Raw genomic sequence first — 24,815 nt, forward strand, 5'->3', positions numbered from 1 at the left:
AGCAGGCGGCGGCACGGGCCCGCCACGCAGGGGGTGCCGGGGGCGGACGTGGCGCCTCAGCCCCGCACGGGTTGGGGATTAAAACTATTTCTTTACTCTGTGTTCGACGTGGCACAGGAGAGATGGGAGATGGTGCCGCTGGTGGTCGTGCCGGGAGCGGGCTGGCTCCCCTGCATCACTCAGTTCATCCCCCAGTGCTCGGTTTTAGGCTGGGCAGGTGATCCCGGTTCCCTGGTTTTGGGTCCAAGGGCCAGGACAGGCCGCGAGTTTCGTGAAGGGGCTTGAAAAAAACGCTGTTTAAAACACAAATAAATTATTAAATTTCCCCAGTCCCAGTCGCCACATGGCTGTGGGTGCCGTCACTCCCTCCCCTGCCATCTCCCTGGTTGTGGCACTTGGTGTAAAGCATTGCAGGCTAGGGCAGCTTTGGAGGATTTGAGGGTTTTCCCGAGGTGACTCCTTTTGGAATCATCGAGCGCATTCCAACTGCCTGGTTCCGGCTCCACCCGGGACGGCGCTCACCGGGAGATCCCTTATCGTGCCCGGCGGGACTGAGATTGAGGGGGAATTGTGTCCTGGCCAGGCTGCCAGTCCTTAGGGATTTTTCCTAAAGTTTCTGACCTTCAAACACGAGCAGAAATTTATGGTCATTAAAGGGCAAAGTAGAAAACATCTTCCCCAGGCGTTTTTTCATAAAACCCAGTTTCCTTTACCCCTAGCTTACAAGGACACAACTAGCATTAGTTTTGGCAAATGAGGTTGATTTTTCTATTGTTTTGGTTTTTTTTAAAAATTTCCCATTAAATGGGGTGTCTCTCCCAGCAGACAGCTGCTGCATTCAGGAGCATCCTGTTCTCTTCACTAGCCGTGCACAAGTGATCTTGGCCACCTCATGCAGGGTTTGACCAGTGTGTTCTCCAGCACAGAGCCAATGTCTAGGCGAAGGCAGACTCCTGAAAACTGGCTCTGCTCATCCTAGTTATCCTCCAGGTGCACTTCTTGCTGGTATCAGAAGCCTAAAAAACCCAGCTCCATTGATTTCAGAGGGCTCAACTTCTCTAAATCCTATAGAAACTGCCACATAGGTGCACCTTCTGTGTAAAATTTGAATACTTCAATTGCTGTTGGTATCTTTTGTCAAAAACAAAACCAGACAAACCTAAAAGTGTCAAACCTCATCCTTTCTCAAGAGGATTTTAATAAATTTTTGAATGCTGCTTGGTTAATTTGATACTTAGATATAGGAAATGTTATATACATGCTGTATTTATTCTACTAATATAAAAAAAAATCTGGATTGATTTTCTTTATAAGGAAGGAAAAGGATTTTTTCACTGCCACTTCAATTCTAATCTTTCCCTGAGGAGAGTAAAAACTAATAATAAATTGACTTCAGGTTAAGGTGCAATTGTCTGTATTGATAGTCCTGGCAGTGAGCTGTGCCCTACCAGCTCAGAATAATCAACTGTATTTCATATACATCTTAATGCACATCTAGCACATTATAGGCAGGCATATGGATACATATGTACATATATTATATGAGCGGTGATACATCTGGTACTAAAATGCTACAGCTCTCCTGTTTTTTTTTTTTTTTTTTTTTTTTATTTTAACTGAGATTCCTTTAAGATTATGGTAGTATTTTTCAAAAACGTTGTGCATTTGGTATTTCTCAAGCTGTATTAGGTAACAGATTCCAGGGTTATGTTCTGTGCCATGTTGCTAAGCCTTCACACAGATCTGTGGGATGCTCATAAAAGATGTATATGGTACTCATCCAGCTATCTCTCAGCTTAATTCCAAGGCTGGTCCAATGCTTATGGCACTGGTTAGAAATTACAGTACGTATTCCTAGAGAATTCCAAAGGACATGTGAAAAATAATTACATTTTACCAGGTCACAGCTGCTCTGGAGTACTGAAAGGTCTTTAATATGCTGTTGCAAACAGATTTTTGACTGTATTCTTATATGTAAACTCCATAAATATACTTCTTAAGAAGGTGGGTAGCCTTTAAAATACTCTCCTCAAAAAATCTCTTGTACATGGAGATCTTGACCACGTTCTCCATCTTTTTCTTAAAACATAGGAATTCAAGGTGTCTTCAGTTGCAAGAGAATGGAGAGGCTCTGTTAATAAGGATGGAGTTACTCATATGTTAGGAATAAAAATATGAATATTTAACACACAGGCATGTGTATATTCCTAGGCGTGCCAAAGCCTAGGAATATAATGAGAGATTTTAATTGAATTTTTAAGTTAAAATAATGTTTTACCTGTATTTTGTTTATAGAATTAATTAATGCTCATGACACTGAGATTAAAGTTCTTGTCAGACCTACAGGGAAATTACCTTCTGGAAGACACGGTAATCTTGTTAATGCTTCATGGGCTGAGAGGGTTTAAAAGATGTCGGGTGGGAAATTCAGAGTACTCACACTACATAATGTGTTTCACAGAATTTTATGCAGGTTTATAACATGCTCTTGTAAGGTGCTATGAGGTCAATGATGATGATGCCTTTTTTTTTTTTTCCTCCCCTAAGCATCCTGATGGTGTGATAAGAATTGAAGTTCTGGGAACTCCCTCAGCCAAGGGTTGACCTGAATGACTCTCCCTGTGACTTGACAGGATTTTTGGATATGCTTTGTCCTGCTGTAGATCAGGTTCCAGTCATATACATTTCCGGGCAGGACATTTATGAAATATTGAGAAACCAAACACCTTGACTGGAAAGTGAAATTGAATCTGAGATCACTCATCCTCAGTGAAGGAGAGGGCTGGCTGTCTTCAAGAATCAAAACTGAACCCTTGCTTTGTTGAGCATCTCAAGGACAGATTTCTGTCAGATAAAGCTGAGAGTAATAGTTTGATATTCAATGGAATAAGCTGAAATGAATGTTAGTGGGTTTTAGCTTCAGGCTTTTATGAGGTTATATTGATTTTCCAAAGCAAGCTGTCCCAAATCCAAGTTAGGCATAGGCTGATTTGTGGAGACATGTAAGGAAAGAGGACACTATGATATATGAACTTCAGTATGATACATGTTCTGTAGGGTTTCCTGATATTCACTAAATAGTGTTTCTCAGCAAATACATATTGCATTTTGTATTAAACTTTAGTCTTTAAATGATCAGAACCATTTCAGAATTAGAATCCAGTTTTGGATCTATTCCTTCCAAGTACAAATGTCTGTCAAATTCAGCTTTCAGCACTGTGTATGTACATAGAGTACCTTGTCAAAGTTGGTGCAGCAGCTCTGTATCAAATGTGACAAAAATGGGAGTGTAATCATGCAAGACAGTCCACAGCAGAGCTAGAGAGGTATGAAGAGTCTCAAACTAAATACTTGTGTAAAAGTAGGTGGGCTCAAGTGTGCTTCTTTCTTTTCCCCTGCCAGAGGAATGTGAGAGGTAATAGTTGTAATTGTGGTTATTTTGTGTCTCTGTAAAGGCCAGGAGGTTAGACCACTGTGCCTGTATTTTCTGCCATTCCTCCCTCTTCTCTCCATTCTTTCTCCCCGGTTCTTCTTTCCAGCTCTCCCAAACAGCCCCAGGGAAAAGCCCTGTCAACTCAGAAACACTCGTGATGCAATCACATCTGTATTTTCCCTAAGGCAAATAAACAGCTTTGCTTGTGAGATCATGTGCTACGGATAGCAAAATTAAGTAACTTAATAGGGCACTTGAAATTGCAAAGCCTTTGAGTAAGGTATTTATTTTTTATTATTTACAGGACATACTGCAGTGGGTAAAGAAAGCTGATTCTGTAAAGTCCATTCCAGGAAAGTTTGCTCCTAATGCTTAAAGTGAATATTTGAATTTAAAAAGCAATTTCCTCTATTTGTTAGATGTCAAATCATGAAGCCACCATGACAACATTTTTAGGAGAAACAGTGCTAACTCCTTTGCAGCTATGAAGAACATGGAGTTTTTCCTTGCTTACTTGACAAAGTAAGCAATGCTGTCAGAACACAAGAAACTTTCCTTTTGCTTGATGTGGCTTTGAAAGTGTGTTAAAGGCAGGAAAAATAGTGTTCCTCCAAAACAACCTTGAAAACCTTAGCTGAGATTGTTAGTAATGTCTAGTGTGTGTGAGGAAGAATCCTGTGAAGGAAAAAACCTGCTGTTCTGCCCCCAGGGTAGTTCTGCATTTGCAAATTCACATTTTTATGGATGAGGCCTATACTGAGCTGAACAAAGTGGTAAATGCATTTTTACACCTGCCTCTATAAAAAGGGTTCCAGTAGTACAGAAATACATTAAAAAAAACCTGAAAAAACCCCAACCTGAAACCTTCTGAAACGGCAGGAAAAAAAAATCTGATACAATTTTGGTCTTGGGCTCTTTCTTGGAGCTTTGTTTGCTGCTTATGCAAGAGTTGCCCAGAGCCAGCCTTTGAGGATAGAGAAATATGCAAGGCAAGGTTGATTTGGGGCTTGCTAAGAAGGGGCTTGGGGTGGATGACTCCTTTCTGTCCATGTTCCTGTTTTGCCTGTTGATGTTGGAACTCATTGCTGCTCCTGGTGGTGCCAGTTGTTTAGATACTCAGACAATCAGTTGGGCAAAATTAATGGTTCTTGTTTTCTATTCATATGCAGTTTTTATAAATCTCAGTTCTTCATAAGTTTATTCTGAAAGCTTGAAAGTCACATGCATTCTCTCAAGTCTATTTGCAGGCCATGAAAATAGTTCTTCTGGTCCTTTCTCTTTGTTTTACTTCCTGATAGCCCCAGAGGATTTTCCGCCTTTGTCTGTCCTCTCACTGCCCTCAGCCTCTCTCTGCCAGGCTTTTTGCATATGCCCTGCCTCTTACCCACCTCCTCTCCTCCTCCCGCAGTGCCCAGCAGTTGTTTCTCCACACATCAACCCACATGGGAACATTCACATTCCAGCTTTTTTTGTATTGTGCATTTTTTTGTGCCTTGATCTTGTGGTGGGAGAAGCTGCTTCTGCTGAACTCTTTTCTCTCCCTTATTGTCCTTCTTTGGCCCCTTTTACATGTTAGAGAGTTTCCTATTTTCTTTCCTCCTCCTATTAGTTGAGCAGTCTCACTTAGGTCTAATCTGGTAAAATTACAGTGGCTAAGTTTCCTGCACTTGTATGATTTCCCCAATTTGAATATTTAGCATTCCTGGTAAACTCAAAGCAAGTGTATGGGGATACAATGCTGCTGAAGGCATTAGGTGGTGAACTGTAATCTCTACAAAAATGCACACCCCCTGCTTTGCAGGCAAATCGAAGCATTAGCACATTTATTTGGCCAAATGCACCACCCTAGTTGTTTGTGTCTAGTCTGTGTTAACATCTAGCAATGAGCCGGAGTCTGTGCATTTGCTGATTTGCTTGTGTAATACCTGGGTTTGAAATTACGAAAGGCTGTGCCAGTGCTGAATATATGAATAACTCAGAAGTGTTTATTCTCAGGAAGGGCTAAGTTTACATTGTCTGAACAGATTTATTTAGTCGTGAGCAGGGGTTATTATTCTGTCTTCTTCTGTTCAGCAAGAGAGGCTGTTTCAGGAGTGGCTTTGTACAACAGCAGTTAATGGGGTTGGCAGAAAGTTGTGGGTTGATATGGTCATTAAAAGTGAGTTAACAGGAATTTTTAAATTTCCCTGGCCATAAGAAATGTAGTGATGAAATTCTGACTCAGGAAAAGGACACACATGCAGAATCTTTATCTTAGTTGAGAAGACAAGTAAGTTTTGTACAAGGCTCAGCCCCACCAGCACCATCTGCGTGAATTGGTGTGGGCGCTGGCGTGTTTTCAGCATCTGCTGGCTGAATGTGCTGTGGAAAGATCCCTGAAGCTAAACAGAAAAAAAAAATAGTTGTAAGGCATATGTGTGTGTTCTTTCACATTTCCTTTCCTAGCCGTACATTATTAATGGTGATTTCACTTTTTACCCATTAAATTTTGTTTAGAATTTCCCTCAAATGCAAAGGAGATCTCATTCCTAAAGTGTTGGCATGCTCAGCAGAGGCATCCTATTTCTTTTGAGTCTCAGAAGCACATTCAAGTTGGAGAGTTTCCCAGGTACTCCTAGAGCAATCCCTCTTCAGTTTTCACCCAGTTCCAACACCTAGAATGACTAGGAACACTGAGGGAGTGAGAAGCTCTCTCCTACCAGGTGTCTGCCCAGAACTTGGTGGTAAGCAGGGAAGTGAGAAGAAGGCCTGAGACCTGGGAATTGCTTTGAGCAGGTGATGAACATGCATTATTTAGTGGGTATGACTTGCTGCTACTGAGGATGAAGTTCATTGAAGTGGTAAGAGGCTGAATTTTCATGGGAATCGGAATCTGAAATTAATTTTAAGCTTCGTATCTGGAGCAGTGTTCTTCATTTTCTTTTTTTTTTTTTTTTTCCTCCCTTCCTTAATCCATCTTTAATCTCCTTCCTCAAAGGTTTTGTTCTTTGGCCTTTGGTGAACACACACTAATTGCTGCTGCCAATCCCAAGGCCTTGGGGAAAGTGTTGGGAGTCCTAAAGACAAGTAACCTGTAGGAACCCATAAGAGACCTTCAGCTCTGTGACTCAGGAAAACAAAGCCATTAGGCTGACCTGGGTGTAGCTGTGTGTGATGTGCAGCACGTAAGATAGTTGACTTGCCTGAGAAGGTGACAACAGCAGCATTGTTAGTGAAGAAGAGAGTCTGACTCTTTGAGTTCCTTGTTTCTCCTCTCACCTTAAAAGTAAGAAAACCAAACTCCTGCCTTTCACATATGCAGCTGAGCATGTTTTTGTCTCCCCTAAGAATGGTCTACACTGTAGTAGCTTTGTATCCAATACATTGGTGGGGAAAAAGATTTTCAAAGCTGCTTTACTGTCACTCTTTTACCTGCTTCTCCACCTAAACCCCACTGCTCTTCACTGAAGGTTTGTGGCAGTGATGCCAGAGGTTTTGTCTCCATTCCCTTCTGTAAAAAACGTCGAAGGCAGGCCTAGCTCTGCCATGACAGCAGGTTAAACACAAGGTCTGCAGCACAGTCATTACAGTGTAAGTGATGCCATGGGATAGAGAGATCAGTGATATACACTCTTCAGTGGTTTGGCTTTTCATTTCTTTGCTTGCTACTCTAGATGGGTTTTAAAACCAGAATATAAATCTATTTCTAATCTTCAGGTATTTTGACAAAAACTCGGAGGTGCAAAACTCAGTTTTGCACATTGCTCTGAAAGCAGAACTATGTAGTGGTGGTATTGACAGGGCTAGCTGGACCCATGATCTGAATCAAATATGGTATGTCTGTAGTCCTAATTCAAGCATTACTATATCTCTCTCCACATAAGCAGGCTTTCAGATACAGTAGCATGTGTGAGAACTATTTAATTACCACTTATTGACAAAGAAAAAATAAAATCTTCATTTGAATGAGAGAAGCAGACAGAGTCCCTCATTAAAACTGGAGTAGTTCTTGACCTGTTCAATGATTCTTTAAAATAATGTGTTTATCAAACCATCAGCACAAACTAGCAGATCATTTATATGTTTCATTCACCTGATATGTACATCAGTGTGTCTTCAGGTAGATTAAAACCCATGCAAGATGCTTGTTACAATAGCAACATATTTCTGTGCATAAAGAACCTCAAACCTTTTACAAATAAATTGACCACAGTCCCCTCTGAGATGCAAAGTATGATTTTTGAAGGTGATGCTTGAAACATCTGCTTTTGTAGCTATAATTCACTGAAACCAGAAGTTTGCCTTGCAAATGCCCACAGATGCAACACCCAAACTCCAAGAGAAGCTCAGGAAGAGCTGTTAACAGCTGTACTGGGAAATTACCTTCATATTTAAATATGAATGCATCTAAAAATAGCCCCAGTGAGAAATGAAAACTCCATTTGTTGTTAGCCTGCCTAGTATTTGTCTTTATTTCTAGTTGATGTTATTTTACATTATTGTTCGTGGATATAACAAAGCCTATTTCGTTTCTTCTTGATCATTTTTCCCAGGGGTTGTAGAGAGGTTCTGATTGCAATTGTAAATTCTTTAGCGAACAAGTCGTGATTGCTATGGATTGTTCAGCCACAATCATTTTGAGCCTGTGCCGGGTCAGCTCTGTGCTCCGTGCTCACAGTGGAGCCTAGAAGCACATAACAGAAGGGATTCAGGTTATTGAGTTCAGGTCCTCAGTACTCCCGGCAAGAGCATCTAAAAATGGCTTTGCGCAATGCATCTGGTTGGCTGCTGCCGCAGAGGGCAGCCCCATCTTCGCTTTTGTATCAGCTTGTGTTTGGCCAGGCCTTTAGTCAGCTCGGCTGCCAAAAATGCAGACTTCCTCCCAGAATGAGATACATTTTGGTGGTGCTGCTTTTCCATGCAGCTTATGACGGAGCCAGACAAGTGCTGGTGCCTGTGGGACCATCCTGTTCCACTGTACTTTGGTTGCTGGTTCCAGTGTGCTGCACTGTGGAGCTGAAGTTGGCTTTTGTGGTCAGCTTTAACTGTACTGCAGGTATGGTTTTCAGAGAGGTGAAAAGTCAAGTTTTAAGCCTCATTAGGGGCTCTATTTAGTCTCCATGGATATAATGGAAACTTTCTGTGTATGTGTGCATGGAATAGTTTCAAGTCATATCCATGCACTCAAAGAGCAGATGAGCCAGCTCTGAATGACAGCCAGTCAGTCACACTGCACGTCACAAATTGCTGCTGGCTCAGTTTCACTTATTTGTTTATTTACTTCACCGTTCTCAGCTGCCTGCAAAACAACTGCAAAGCCCTGCTGCCTGCTAGTTATGGTTTTCCACCCACCATCACCGTTCAAAACTGGCTTCAATGCTGCATCTGTGAACTTCTGCCTTAGAGGTCTTGTACAGCCTTGTTCTTAGCACACGTACGAGTTTGGCATATGCAGCTGTCAAATTTCTTACTGTTTGTGTCGCCTGTCATATTACTACAAAAACATTTTTCTTCTTTGCTTTTCAATTTCTGAAACTAAAGAGAAACGTTCATCTCTTTCTGAAACCTGTAATTCTACATCTACTGTATTTTTAATAACAATAGATGCCATAACATGCTGCTGCTGTTACTGTGGAATTACTTTGTTGTTTTCCCGATGGTCTAAGGATTTTAATATGTTGGCCAAATGCCTCATTGAAAGGATTGTGGTATTGGCATGGAAACTGGCACTTTCATCAAATTGTGTGGCAGCTGTTCATTTTGTCGTGACTGTAGCAACCCTTTGCTCTCGCAATGTGGTGCTTGCGTTACTTAAGGTTTCAAGTAGAAACAGTCTCATGTAACCATTGATGAAATGTGCAGCGCTTATTCTGGGAGTCCCTGAGCAGTGGGTGCTGCCAAAGACAGGGCAGGATCTCTTCACTCTTGTGACCAGTGACTCGAGGAAATGGAATGAAGCTGAGTTAGGGGAGGTTTAGGCTGAATTTCAGAAAGGGGATTTTTACCCACAGGGTGGGTGTGTAGTTAACAGGCTCCCTGGCACCAAGCCTGACAGAGCTCCAGAAGCATTTGCACAATGCTCTTAGGCACATGGTGGGATTCTTGGGATGTACTGTGCAGGGCCAGGAATTGGGCTCAATGATCCTCATGGATCTCTTCAAACTCAGCATATTCTGTTATTCTATGATTATCCATCCTATGTAGCTAGCTTTGAAATCTACCTGTCTTCTCATCTCAGGGTGGTTCGGGTCCGTTCCCTTCTTAGAGATGAAGAGAAGTTACTAGCATTTATCATTAGCTGCTTTTGGAGTGACTGCTGGGAAAACATCATTGTACCTCTGCAAACCCAGGAATGCTGTGCAGAAAAGCAGGGAATGTCAATTTGTCCTTTGCTATAGTACCCTAATCTGTAGAATGCTGTGTACTACGAAAACATATTTACATCAGCTTGGCCAGAGAGTCAGGAAGACATGGTGGTGATTTGCATTTTCATTTTGGTGGGCAAAGACGTTGCAGACTTGTGTTAGTGGCAAAAAGCAGAGGTCGATGGGAACGAAGGCAGCCGTGGCAGCCAGACCAGGAGTCATTTACCAGAGGAACGATGAGGCATCGCTGTAACAGGCACTGACCTGTTGCTGGCCTGTGAAGGGCTGTACCTTTCCACTTTGAAGCTCTACAAGTTTAATAGCTTTAACCCAAAGGCTTTCAGAGTTCTGTTGGATATCCTTATAATACTCTAGATAGCTTTGCATACGTATTTTTTACTTCATCTCATGGCAGTGATATGCTGCCTGGATTATAGTCATCTTTTTGAAATTGCTAATTAAAATTCCTTTAAAGTTTTTGGATTTGCAGACTGAGCTGTCTTCTGTATTGTTTCAAAAGTGGGTGTTATAAATTTTGTAGGCATTAGTGTGTTGTTTAGAAAACAGATGTTATTTGATATCTTCAAGTCATCTGACTTTTTCTGGGTAAGAGGGAGAGCACTGCAGACAAAGAGGAATTTTAAAACCTGGGCTCTCAATTTGTGTGTCCTGTGGCCTGCCAGCTCTTTTACCTTTTTCTGGATGACTTAGTCATTCATCCAGTTAGTGGTGAGTCTGCTTTAATGTAGGCACTTGAGGCCTGAGTTTTGGGTCTGTTATTTGAAGTGGAGTTCATGGCATTTTAAATTTTAAAACCATTACTTTGTAATAGTATATTGCAGTGATCTGCAGCAGAGAAAACAAATTGGTTAGTACAGGAGTAAATAATCTCCTAGAATAAGAAAAAAATATAGAAGAATGAAGGAAATATTTTATGGCTTCTAGAACTTTTTTTTATAATCAAGTGTGACTGCTTTCTTCCCTGTCTGTTCTCTGCACACACATGTACATACATATTTTCCTTACATTCCAAATGTTTCTGATCAGAGCAGCTAGTTGCAGGCACAAAGGCTGTTAGGAAAATATCAGTCCTAGAAAGAGCAGCTATTGAAAGATTAGACGTGACTGAAAACAAAATCTTGTAGAAAAATTTCTAATGTAATTGTAACATAATTTGTTGCTGCTCTTGCTCTGCTATGGCATGATTAAGTACTGAATTTGAATCAGCTTTTAAAAGAAAATGCTTACTTTCATTCCACAGCACAATTGGCAACTAAATAAAAGTTCAGACTGGATTTTTTTTTTTCCAGCCCTCTTTTCACAGAGAAAGAGAAATGTACATAGGGTCTTTTGTATTTTGCAGAGGGGAAGTGTAGCACAATAGACCCGTCGGAGGAAAGCAATTCCGATAATCAGTTTTCTGTACTACTTATTACAACTGGTCAGGACTGAGGTTTAATTAAATTTTAGGGATAAAGGACAATAGAGTGTGCTAAGGATGGCGAGTCAGCTTAAACTTAGAATTTCCTGGCTTTAATCCATTTCTGTGCCAACTCAGTAGTACTTCAATGTATGACTTCAGATGGGATTCTCTTGTATAGAAAGTAATAACTGTTGAGGTTTTTGAAGTTTTCCAGGGTCTCCTTTTACTTCCAGAATAATTATTCGTTCATGAGTGGGTAATGGGAGTGTGGCACCTGGGAATGCCCCCCTTCTGTGCCAGGTTTCAGCGCTGTGGGTTTACACAGTAACTTGTCAAATTTGTTAGTTTGCCACTGTTTTTAAAACAATGCTAAAATACAGTGATTTCAAAAGAATAGTTTGTTAAGAGCAAATGTGCTTTTACTCTTAAATGTTTCGTATCACATTTAGAGAAGATGAAAATAACCTGGTGTGCCATTATGACATTTAGAGTGACCTTCTGTATAATGGGGCCCAAAAAACCTCTTGGCACTATTTTATGATATCACAGCTGTCACAGGCACAGCTTCAAAAGACATCCTCTCTTCCAAGGTGAAGAGTCTGCTGCATATCTTAGATATGAACTGTTGCATGCTTGTCCTCCAAACTGCCATTGCTGTTAAAACCTGTTCCAGTTTGTGATCTGCCTGGTGGCAGTGGCATTGGACATTCTCAGCAAGACAAGAGTAATCTAAGTGAAAAGAATTGTCACATATTCTGGGGTTTGATGGCTGCAGGTAAATCGCTCCTACCTTGCTGTTGGATGTGTATATTAGTTACATTCTTATGTTTGCCCACACTGAAACAAATTTTCTAGGTTTTGAATTCCTTCCTTAGAGCTTTTCTAGTGCTTTTTTAGAGCCATTAACACTTTTTCCCCAGGATGGATACGGCTGCAGCAGTGATTGCTTCAGTTTGTGCTCAACCAACAGTGCAAATTCAGAATAAAAAAAAATTAAACAAAATTTGAATCCTTCATTGACGGCGTCCACATTTCGGTATCATTTTGGCTACATCTTTTTGTCAGACTCACAGTCTACAGACCTTTTAAAACCAGTATTGTAGAATTCTATTTCTCAGGCACATCTACAGTATTTAAAAAAAAATAAAAGCAGAAAGGACTATCTAGCCAGGTGCCTGGAATTTTGCTTTAGTATTCTTTAATAGTCATAAGAAGCTTGAGCTCGTACTTCTGCCCTGCACTGTACTTCTGTGCTACATTAATGTTTTTAATGAACAAGTACCACTGTTTTAGCATCCACTAATTAGTAGATAAATAAATAAATAAAATATACTAATTGTGGAGAACCCCAAAACATTATGTTGAGATATGTTTAATTCTCCTTCACACTGCTTCACAAACTTTCCTTTTCATGCTTTTTCCTTCACACACTTTATGCTTTTGTGGGTGATATACTCAGATAAACTGGCATGTTATGCACAGTCTGTGCTGCACTTTTGCATTACAATAGTTTTTCTTCAGTAATGATGTGAGAAATTAAAAAACCCCAACATAAATCAGTACACAACTGAGATGTTTTGTATCTATCTGCCTTTTAGCTGCTGTTATAGGATACATTTGTGGTATATAAAATTTGAAAAACTTTTAGGCTTAAAAAAATGTTTGCAATTAGTTAATTCTGATGTAGAATAATTTTATTGAATAAATTAGGAACTATAATAAAATGGAGGAGACACCTATGAATTTTGCCAATGCATGATTAAAGTGAAAACTGCTTCACACTACCTAATTGTATAAACAGTGTTAGTAAGCCTGATTTTATAGACTGTAAATATTTGGATTGGCATTTGTCATAGCATTTAGTTAGGACAAGCCCCTATACTGTATTTATTCCCAGCCTAAGACATATGCTGCTTTTACACAGATGTTCCAAATCAGTGTGTTCAGGCTGCTTATTCCCACCTACATTCATGAATCATTTGAAAAGGGAGGATGGAAAACACTGACAGTTTTAGCAAATGCAATTCCAGAAACTCATTAATAAATGCGTTTCACACGCCCCCCAAACCTTGAATTAACAATAAACCTGATATGAGAATGTGAAAATGATACCTACTGCCCATTTTTCCCAGTGTTTGTGCTGTAAATGGTACAGGGAAGGCTGTTGAGTAATTTTGCTCAATGATGGGCTACATATTGCTTTTACAGAGACCAGATTTGTACTTCAGACAACAAAAGCTCAAGATTTTATTGTATGGTTGTTTTTTTTTTTTAAATTCTAATTGCTGAAAAATTATTTGAGCTAGTCTTGCTTATCATATAACAATGAAGTTTTAGGGCAATTGACCTGCTGACCTTAATTCCCAGGAAACTGTCACATTTCTTCTTTATTCTTTTGTTCATCGTAACAATGTGACCCAAAATACTACCGAGCTTTAAAGTTTCTCAGCGTAGTAAGGTCAAGCTTTAGTCGCCATAGTTACAGTTCAGCTCCGCAGGTCAGAGGGCAAATAGATTAATGATGTCAGACACATCTTTAAATGGTTCTTACACCGCTTCGCCGTGCGGTGAGCAGCTGAGCATATTTGAGATGACAAAGGCCTCCTTAAGTCTTGCTAATAGGAGGATCTTGGGAGATGCCTGATGGAAAGGTCCTTTCCGCTGCGCGCCAGCCTTCAATATCGAGCGGCGGTGGGCGCTGGCGGCGGCTGCTACGCTTCACACTGTCAGAAGAATATTGCAAAGAGTGGATAAATAGCTGTTTCGTTCTGGACATCTGATTCTTTTGTCCAGGACTCAGTCCAGTGGTTAAAAGCCTCAGAGAGGATGTAAAAGAGTAAGCTGGAAGAATATATTGCCGTTCTCGATGAAAGACGTGCGCTTTCCTCTGCAGTGGTGAGGTGAAGCCAAGAGATCTGTGGTTGGTGTGCCTGTTTCCTGGTAGTTATTAATAAAAGCCCTTCTTCATACATGTAACGGTCAGATATTAATAACATGTCTACATTCTTCCTCTAGATAATGAAACTTTTTAAATTAAAAAAGGAAATATGGCTCACTTGATGACTTACATGGGTTCCTCGTGGAATAAGCCTTGGTTTGGTTTCATGTAGCCCATTTTTATCAGAATTCAACAAGACTAAGTAGCTGTTTGATCATTTTACTTTACTAGCAAGAATGTTTTTCCTTTACAAGATCTTATTGCTGCACACCTGCACTATTGCACTTTTTTCAGAGAATGATGCATGTTGCACAAAAATGAGAAGCTCTGCGTGACTTGACATCATTGCTGTGGTAGTTAAAAAAACAAACCACCAAACCAATAACCCCCCAAACCCTAGCAATGCACTTGCACATGCACTATATCCCAGTATCTTCAGCAAGCTTCTGATTTTGAAATAACATCTGTGTGAACCATAAATTTATTCTTGAAATGGAAATCCAGCTAATGGCTTGTGTAAGTCTCCAAACTGAATAAAAATAATAAAAACTTTATAATGAATTATGGAAGCAACATCAATATTTTTTTATTCTATGTGTACACTGTCCTTCATCAAAATGCATTATCAATTCATCATTGGGTAGCTGACAGCAGGAAAGTAGGAACTGTTGATGTAAAACTAATTTAGATGAAGAGGGGATTGAGAGCCTTTCTGCAACAGTGTCCTGATGCTGCTGGATGGAAGAATATTGTCAGTCCTGGGAAGGACTTGGTTGCCTGGTTCTGCATTACAGTCTTTGCTTGTGACTGGCAGAACTGGAGAACTGTGTAGTATTTCCTCTTCAATCCACTGGAATTAATTGCAACAGAAAAATTTGGACACCCAACGGTCAGCAAAATAAATACTGATCTGTCAGGGCTTGTTATATTGGGCTGTGTCAAGGGCATAACAAACAAATACTTATGTTCTTTCAGAGTCATTAATATATTATTTATGCCTCTGAAAGGTGCACTGTTAGCTTTTTGGATCATTTTAATAAACCTTTTTTTATCCTTATATTTGATATTCTACAGATTCTGTTCTCTTCACTCTGAAGTTCTGGGAGTGCAGTGTTGTCTTTATTCTAATACTAATGAAGAATAGACCACTCTAATCAAGTTCAAATATCTTTCCATTGTTGCTGTGAGGTGAAAGAGGAAGCTCCTTATTTTCCAGTATTACTTTTCCTGCCTTGTAGGGTATATTATAGCCTCTTTCTCTATAGCTCTCTTTCCTTTGGCCAAGTGCGGTTTCCTTTTCTTCCTCAGAGCACTAATCTAGTACTTCAGAGTTAAGTGCTGCCCCTGTTTCTTGTGTTCATAGGTGCTCTTCTCCTCCAGTCCAAATTGTTTCACTGATTCTCCCCTGTGAGAGGTTGCTGCTTTTGCACCTACTTTTTCACCTGAAGTAAGTTTTGATTCCATCAATGCACAGAGTCATCCATGGAAAGTTTTGGGTTGGAAAGGACTTTAACAATCATCCAGTTCCAACCTCCTGCCACACTTTCCACTAGACTGGGTTGCTCAAAGCCCTATCCAGCCTGACTTTGAACTGTTCCAGAGATGGGTGATCCACAACATCTCTGGACAGCCTATTTCAGTGCCACCCTCACAGTAAAGAATTTTTTCTAATATCTAATGTAAACCTACTCTCTGTTAGTTTGGATCCATTCCCCCTTGTCCTGTCTTTCCATGCTCTTGTAAACAATTCCTCTCCATTTTTCTTGCAGACTCCCTTCAGGTACTGGGTATGTCACCCCTAAGACTCTGTTGTATAAATTCTTTCAAGCTTATTAGTGTTGTGGAGACTTTTGTATGTCAGCTGCATCTAAGAAGTTAACTGATATTTTTGAAGAATATTTATTTTAAAGAGTAACTGGGTTTGTCTTGGCCTTGGGAAAACTGAGGAGTTCCGTGTGTGTGGCATACCTGGATCTACTAAACACTGCAGCTGGGCTGTGGCATGCAACCAAAGTGGGAGAGGAGGTCTGACTGCACAAGAACCGGGGCAGAACACCAAAAATTCACATTGACAGTAAATCATGGATAGAGCTCTGGGTAGTAAATGAGTAAGGCACTGCTGGTCCTTGTACAGGTGCCATACCAGGACTGGGAGAGCTGTTTTCAAACAAAGATATTCTTGTCCAAGGTGAAAAAGCAGCTGCTGCAAACTTTCTGCAGGAAACTCTTCTACTTGTTTCCTTACAGCTCTGTGCACCTTTCAGTTCTTAATCGGTACAACAGCTCAGCTAAGGGATTTCTTAATGTGGCAGGTTCTGGACTGACAGCACTTGTATCCCCTGGGAGCTGTCAGATACTGCGGCTGCGGTTCGATTTGCCTGTGATCATTCAGCGATTAGTAATGACACTGTTTCTTTATGGTCATTATTTTGAGGGAATTTTACGTGATTGACAGAACCACATAATTAAGAAAGATGAAAAAAAACCCCAAAACTCTGCCCTAAACTTTGAGCTAGCCAGCTCTCAAAATGCGCTTTGTGATGTGGGAAAATGTGTTTGTCGTTCTGTAGATGTGTTGATTTAGACATTGACGATATAACCCAACATTCCTTGGCTTCTAGAGCCTTATTGTGTGTGCTTTACTGGCCTGTTTGAATCGTTTGGAACTGCATCTCAAATTGAATTATTATTCTGTAATGCTGCAGCAGACAAAAGTTAACCTCAGTTTCTATGTCCTAGTCATGAAGTGTATTAAAGGGGCTTGCATCTTAACAGATGATTCTCTACTGGATGCAGACTATTGGGATATAATAAACTAATTGTAAACCTGATAAAACAAATGGTTGAAGAATAAAAACTGTGTTAGAATCTCTGGCTACAAATTTGTATGCCATATCCTTCCAAAAACCCCACCAAAATCAAGGCATTTTGCCAATTCAATAGTGAGTTTTGCTAGGTTTTATTTTGTGTATATTGACAGATGTTGCAGCCACATGTTCTGATAGATTTTTTGTGTCCATTAAGCACCAGTGTCCTTCACTGGCTTCAGCCACAGCATGAGAGATGGCTGTGAGCACCTTTGCAAAAACTCCACAGAAAGAGACTCCTTTTGTCCAGCTCCAGAGATCCCTTGGAATGACTGACAGCAGAGCTTGCTTTCCCTGCTTTGAACAGAGTCCTTTCATTTGCATCCACTTTTAGGATAGTTCCGTGAATTTTCCTTGTGCTCCCTAGCATTGCCCCTCCACTTGTCCCTGTGTCTGAGCTTTCATTCCTGGTGAAGCTCAAGGTACTGTTACTGGCCCACGTCTTTCCCTATCTGAAACTAATTCTTCTTCTTGATGGTCTTGAGGGCAGCCTGTGCTAGTCACATCAAAGGTCTGGTTTTTTTCAGGGCAGTACTTGATAGGGATGGAAATTTCCACAATCCTCTCCTGATGTTAATAGAGGAGCTCTGATTTATGAGAGATATAATTCTTCCAGTTTTAACTTTTACAATTCATGAAGCTGCTCGTTTCTGGGGTTATTATTAGATTAGGTATCCATTTTCTTAATAAAAAACGTGGATAAGTGGAAGCTCAACATGAAGATTCAAAAAGGGAACTGTAAAAAAATTACTGAATAATATAATTATTTTTCAGGATAATATGTTTTATACTAATCTTACTGTGCAAAATGTGCCCAAGCACAACTTGCAGTGATTTGCAGTCTAATTCTGAAAAACAATTTTTATGTATGATAATTAAGTAACTTCTGATAACTCTGTGCTAAAAAGTACTGTGGGTTTTTTTCTTTTTCAACAGTGTATAACAAACCACTGCTGTCCTCCTCACTGCATCAAAATAAACCTGTTGATCTAAAGTTTTCACCAGTTTTGTGTCTCAAAAAATTTATTTGGGAAGCTTGTAATGAAAACTTTCCAATGTGAAGTCCATTCCCTGGACTTTGAAAGTGACACAAAAACAGATTTTTCGAGGTGATTTCCTAAAACTGGAGGCTTGGAGCATTGCATGTGTGGTGTGGTTACGTGAGCGACTCTGTACAGCGACTTTTAAGCCATTTACCAATTTAAGACAAATGGGAATTAAATGATGGGGGAAACCTGTAGTAGCCAAATCTACTGACATGCTGCTTTTTTTAATGTGAAGTTTATAAAAACCCTTGAGTGTCGCGTCTGATCTGATTGTCTGCCATTATAAATGGTGTCTGGCAGAGTGGATGTAATTTGTGTACAAAATGAAACAAGCGCTTAAGGGTAAAAAGTACCGCAGGTTTTTTAACGTAAACACAAGCATAATGCAGGCTGCTTATGGAGGCCTTGCTATTTTCCTGTGTTAAATCTCATCATTTACTGCTCACCCGTACTTAGGTCATGTTTCATTTTAATTCCATTCATAGTGAACGTTCTTATTTTTATAAAGCATCTGAGATTTCTTTTTGGTCAAGCACTCTTTTGAAGTGCCCAGGAATACTACTTGCAGCTGCATAAATGGTTTGGCACTGTAATTATGATCCCATTTCTCAATGGTCTATGAGAGGAGAAACAAAAAGGGGTTTCCCCTAATCTTGTTTACATCAAAAAATGGCAAGAACAAATCAGAGACTATAAAAATAATAGTAGCAGATGTAGAGAAAGTCAGGAGCAGGCGAGGAGTTGTGGGAGGTACATTTTCTTTGCAGATGTTTAGAGCAGAAACTAAATAGTGTGGCATACCTTATATTGTAAAAACAATATTTAAAAAGTTGATTTAGAAGCAGATTCAGAAAGAGGGAGGAGTTTTTCCCTCGATAGAACTTGAGATAGGGTAATCATCTTAGAGAAGGCTTAAAAATCAAAAGGCATAAACAAAGTTCAATTTAGTTGTACATGTGTATCCTTTCAGCTGGCAGACCAAATTATTCTGATTGTTTCTCATCAGATTTTAGTCCTTCTGTTCCATACTGTTTATATTAACTTCCATTAACCTACATGTTTTGAGTGAAAGTTTAAAATGGGCTATGGAAATTGCTTTCATCACTTCTCGATTTTAAAATAAGCATCAACACTATACCTATAATAGATTAGTTTTAATCAATAGCGTATTGATAACGTACAATAACATAACCCAGAATAACTGCATGCCTTTAAATGGAAGTTTAAATACTTTTTTTTTGGGTCAGTGATTTCAATAGGTTTGCAACACCCAGAGAAAGAATTGTGTTTAATGCTAGAATTTAGATATTTAGGAGTTTTTGCTTTTGCAGTTGAGATGTCTTGCTGCACTTTAATGCAATGGACTTAAAATAGTAAATCTATAAATTAAGAAGCCTGAACTTGCTGCTTCCATGTACAGGCTAACTTTGAGTTCATTTTCCATTCCTCCAAAATCATCAGTGATGAATATAGTCCAAGGATCCAAGAGTATATATATGCATATATTTTAAGCATTGTTGCTCACTGAATAATTAATGTGAAAGCTGCTCATAAAGCTTGGCCAGTAATGTACCTTTGAAAGGTATTACCATCAATATCTGACAAGACTTTGATTTCCACTAATGATATGTAACGATGAAGACTGCTTAATCTGTCACTGCGTATAAATCACTGTAGCTGGGTGGTCAAGGAGACCACTGTATTTGGTAGTTTGGGAATGTAAATCCCTAATCCATCACTGGCAAACTGGATTTCTAAGTGCTGCTTTATATGTCCTGTTGTAGGTCTTTGTTTATAGTGTATTTCATGGGTTTGGAACTCGTAAGAGGTGAAACTGGACAGAAAAGCATTTATTTAATGCTGAAATCCCAGCCTACAATGCTCATTTAAATAAGGAGAACTAAAATGTTGAGCAACAAAAGGTGAATAAACTATAAATGAGCTATGAACTCCTCACCAGCTGTTACGTTCCATTTTAGAAGCAAAACAAATTAATGCAAAGGAGGGGGAAAAAACCCAAGGAGAAAAGAAAAGGATTTTTGAAGCAGAACACAAATAAACAAGTGGTGCCAGGAATGGAGCGGGAGGCTGGCACAGGCAAGGATGCAGGCACTAATTGTTTGGTAAGGCACACACAGACATGGGGTGTGTGAACATGGGGTGTTTTATCCTCATTCTCCAGCTGAAGAAGTAAAGATGCTTTAGCCAGTGTTATGGAAAGACTTGGTAAGGAGCCAAGATTGGAACTGGGTTTGATCAGCCTTCAGTGAGACAGAAGCAAAGGCAATTGGAAAGCGATCAAGAGCCTGTCAATACACCTATAGAAGACTTTGCTGGGTGGAGAAATTATTCTGTTTAGTAAGTGACATGTTTGGGTGACAAAATATCATCAGCTTGGTAAGAAATTAGTTCATTTCATGCAATTACTGCAGTTACCTTCAGAATCACATCTTAGGCTGATCCTGTCAGAGGAAAGCACAGGGAACAATGGGGATTCATGTTTCAAGTCTGGTGAACAGTAAGAAAATAGCCTTAATTTTTTTATTGAGTAAAAACTGTCTTTAGTATGCAACTAAATCCTTCCCTTTTGGGAAGGGAAAAGAAAGAAACCAGAGGATAATGGAGCTGTGAGTAGTAAGTGTGATGAGCTGAAATAATTAGGCATGGCTGGAAAAAAACTTTTGAAATTATTAAAAGTTTGTCCAAAGAACATAGGATAGTCTAAGTGAATCCCAGCCTTTTGTATGCATCACGTGAAGTAAGCATCCTGAGAAATAAATTACTGTTGATACTGTTTGACACTCTGCAATGTATTGAAAACTGGTTAAAGAATCATGAACAAAGCAGTGCAGTCAGTTGATGAATCAGTTGACCATTTGCATTTTATGAAGATTTATTAGTATATATGTTGTTTTAGGGCATCAGGCTGAAATGATAGATAAGTAAACTTGCGTATTTTGAAGATAATGCTTCTGAAGATAAGTTTGAAGAGTTCAGAAGAAGCCAATGTAGAAAATGAAGTTGAGGAAAGGAAAAGGGAATTATCCTTCATGGAAAGTGTTTTGTATATCCAGGGGAAAAAAGGCACCTGGTAAATAAAAAAAAATAGGGTAATAAGTGGTTACGATGAGAAGAGACTTAGTGAATGATAAAAATTATGGGTGTAATGTCATAACTTGGTTGTTCTCTGAAGACTTGAAAGTTGGGGTTGTCCCCTCATTGCAAATAAGTCAGATACTCATTATACAAAGCAGCAGGCACTGGCTGTGCCTAACCAGCCAAAACCCCTGGAGCATCCTGTCTCTCATATTCAGAATCCCAGGAAAGTCAACCACAGTCCCGAGATCTGCTGTACCATGTTGTCTCTTCCCCTGTCTCTCCAAGATGGTCTGAAGGAATTGAATGGGAATAGAAAATTGCTAACTGAGCCCTCCCCTAAAAATCTTCAGCTCTTCACTTTTTGCATCAAGCTGAAAATGGTTCTTGTGTCAAGAAGTAAAAGTAAGCTAATAGGAATTTTTCCTTAGAAGTGAGAGGGTGAAGGATATGAGACACGGATAAAATATTGAACAGAACTTAAAAGGCAAAACAACACTGCCATGTCTTAATTGGATCCTATGAAAACATTTACATCAGTATGGTAGTTACCCTTTTATCGTTGTTTTTGCAGTCTCTGAGACATTATAGAGCAATCATTTAATTTCTATGTTTACTTTGAAATGAACTAATGCAGAGTGCTGGTTTTCTGGTTTATGACTTGCGTTATTGCTTCACTGTATTAAAATCCTCTCAAAGTTCTTTAACCAGCACAGATCTGTTGATAATTAAAATCTAAGATCAGCTCTCTAAACAAAGGTCAGGTATTTGTTTCTCCTATGCTAAAATAAATATTGATTAAGTACATTACATGGCAATAGAAAAGCTAAAGTGGAAGAAAGTTTCTGGTTCTTTGTTTCCCTTTTTCTGGTGAATAAGGACATTTAGTAGTGTGCAGGAGTAGAGACTGTGAGGCTGATGTGGAAGCAAAACCTGAACAGGAGTTACTTGGTCTACAAACCTTTCTGACTTGAAGTGAAATTATTTGCAAATCCAAAGCGCCAGAAACTGAGAGGCCAAGATTCCTTGGTTTTAAGAGGCAAACTGATTTTTTTTTACTAATCTATGCACATCTCCTATGACAGTCTTAGCAAACCAGAAATTAATAGGCCAAGATTCCTTGGTTTTAACAGAGGCAAACTGATTTTTTTTACTAATCTATGCACATCTCCTATGACAGTCTTAGAAAATTTAGTTCTGCTTTTAAGAAGCTTTTTAAAACAGAATAGTATCCCCCCTTTCTTCTACAGCTGAGTTTGGAGGGGATTTCTGTGTCATTCTTAAAGCCCCACTGGTCATGGTTGACCCCCTAGTCTTTCTACCCAGTGCAAAGTGCATGTCCTGCACCCATTTTCAGTTTTGTCTTTAAAACTGTAACAGGAACTTATATCATAGTGCAATTTTATACAGACATCTGGCTGACTTTCTAACCCTGTTTAAGCAGAAACAAATATTCCTTCTGATTTTGGTGACAAGGTGCTGCATATGTAATTTGAGTACTAGTTCAGGACAGTAATTACTACCGTGTGACATTTGGTGAATTGATGCCACAATTTGTCAGGTTCTCGTGGATTTTTGAATTGCAGTGGATCACCAGTCGCTGCTGATTGTTGCTTTGCAGCGCAGAATTTTAAGAAGAAACAAAGCAAAGATGAGGTTTCGTGTAAGAGCAAGCCCCAAGTTGCATTCAGTCAGATTCAAGGGAGCCTGATGAAGTGTTCTGGAGGAGATTGTTTCTGCCCATGATGAGCTGCTTAGTTGATTGAATAGGTGATTCAATTCGTGACAGCTGTCAATCTTAATGTTTGCTTCTGAACTTCTGTTTTGCCTCATTTATCTTAATCTCTGATTTTATTTTCAAAATTTTTTTTTGGCTTTGTCTCCTGCGTTCATTTCCATTCTGGCCTCTGTGTTGCCTCTTCCTTTTGTGTGGCAAACCTTGCATCACTTTCCTGGAGTTCCCTCCACATGCAAAGACTAAAGCAGGCTGCTGGTTTTAAATTCTAATTAAAAAACCCCAAGCAAACAGAATCTGCAGGAAAGATGTTATATTTTAAAAAGCAATCCAAAGATGAGTAATGAACTTCCCTTTGTCCAGAATGGCTAAGATAAGATAGTGAGAGAGATATGTAAAAGATACCTCAGTTAGGAAATGGCTAGTCAAAAACCAAGATGAATATGTCAGAATGAATATGTATGTATCTGTCCACACAAATCTTTAAATGTGCTTTGTCCATCTCCTAAACTGAGTTCCACTGATTTTTTTTTTCCTAGAGGAGAAGAAAAACCCAACAGGAGAGGGATGTCTTTTAAAGTTTCTCAGAATTTATCCTAAATTATTTTTTTTTTGTACACACTAAACCTATTCCCCAGCTTATGAATAAAGTATTGCTTTTGTTGTATCCAGTGGTGAATTATGAATAGGAATGCCTAAAAAGTGGAAAGCTACAGTAGTTTCCAGACTATTGACTGAAATTAGAGATGTTTAATACTTCATTTCTTCTAGACTGACTCTCCAAATACAGTAGTTGACTAACCTTGCAATTTTTAAAAAGAATTAAAATTACTTACATCATGCTGTTTATTGAACTGAAAGTCAAATGCATTGTTTGTATAGATAACACTGCTTAAATATTAAATACATTTAAAAACTGAAATGAGGTTACTCCAGTGCTAGAACATTGAAGCCAGGAGGACTCGAGCCTCTCCTCAGATGTGCTGCAATTTTGGGACCTATTGCATGCAGTCTGTCAGTGTTTGTGTCCCTGGCTCAGGAACATGTGAGTGGTGCAGGAACTGAAGTTGCTAACTGGGAAATTGTAATAAACAAATAGTGTGCAAGTAATTATGTGTGCCTATGCTTATGCTAATTTTTTTTAGTAATACTTTACTCACTATTCTGGATGAAATCCTCATGTTCTTGAAGCGATCCGGTCTTAAAACCTTAAAACCTCTGTCCATATAAAGTCTGCCCACTGTAATAAGTTAAAGACAAAAGACTGTCCTTTCTGTTGCTGTGCACAGCAGATCAGGAAAAGTGTAGTTGCCCTGTATTTAATTTTGAAGTTCAGCAAGGCTTTTCCTGCCTCAGAAATACTTGGCTTGGTTCTGATTTATAGAAGATGAAATTATCAGTCACACATTCACAAAAAAACCCCAAATGCTGTATTTGCTCAAAACTGAAGTATGCAATTTAAAAATAATGTTTGAATTATGTTGTGAGCATGACAATATTTCAGAATTAATGGAAAGCTCTTGTGCCTGTGGAAGCTTTGAAATGGGAAAGGAGATTTTATCTCTTTTCCTGTTCTGATGTTCATGTGCTCCCCTGTGTCAGATCTGCAAATGTTTTGGATCCACTACTGTGTGTTGCTAGGTGGCACAGATGATAAAAGATGAATTTTCCCTGTTCCTCTAAATGATTTTGTTTGTGGCTGATCCATGTGTAGTGATGACTCTTTTTTCTGGGGGTAGTGTGATGGTGGGGAGGAGGAGAGGTGCTAGATTCAGGTTTATAAACTGAAAAATAAAAGATGTTCACACCTTCAAAAATGTAATCAAAATGGTTGTTTGGCCAAAAGTGTGGCAGTTTTGCAAGTTTTTCTAGCATGTTTATTCAAGAATAAAGGGAGCTTTTCCCTCTCTGAGTGAAAATTGTCAAAACCAGG

The 24,815-nt window shown here is 39.4% G+C and overlaps 1 protein-coding gene across 3 annotated transcripts in view; it reads left to right on the plus strand.

Annotated features, from left to right (window-relative positions):
* Nucleotides 1–24,815, plus strand: part of MACROD2 (mono-ADP ribosylhydrolase 2) — an 852,083-nt gene that overhangs the window by 111,736 nt on the left and 715,532 nt on the right. The window lies entirely within an intron of this gene.

The sequence above is a fragment of the Onychostruthus taczanowskii genome, unplaced genomic scaffold (genome assembly GCF_017590055.1).
Source record: "Onychostruthus taczanowskii isolate IOZ18803 unplaced genomic scaffold, ASM1759005v1 scaffold87, whole genome shotgun sequence".
Taxonomy (NCBI): domain Eukaryota; kingdom Metazoa; phylum Chordata; class Aves; order Passeriformes; family Passeridae; genus Onychostruthus; species Onychostruthus taczanowskii.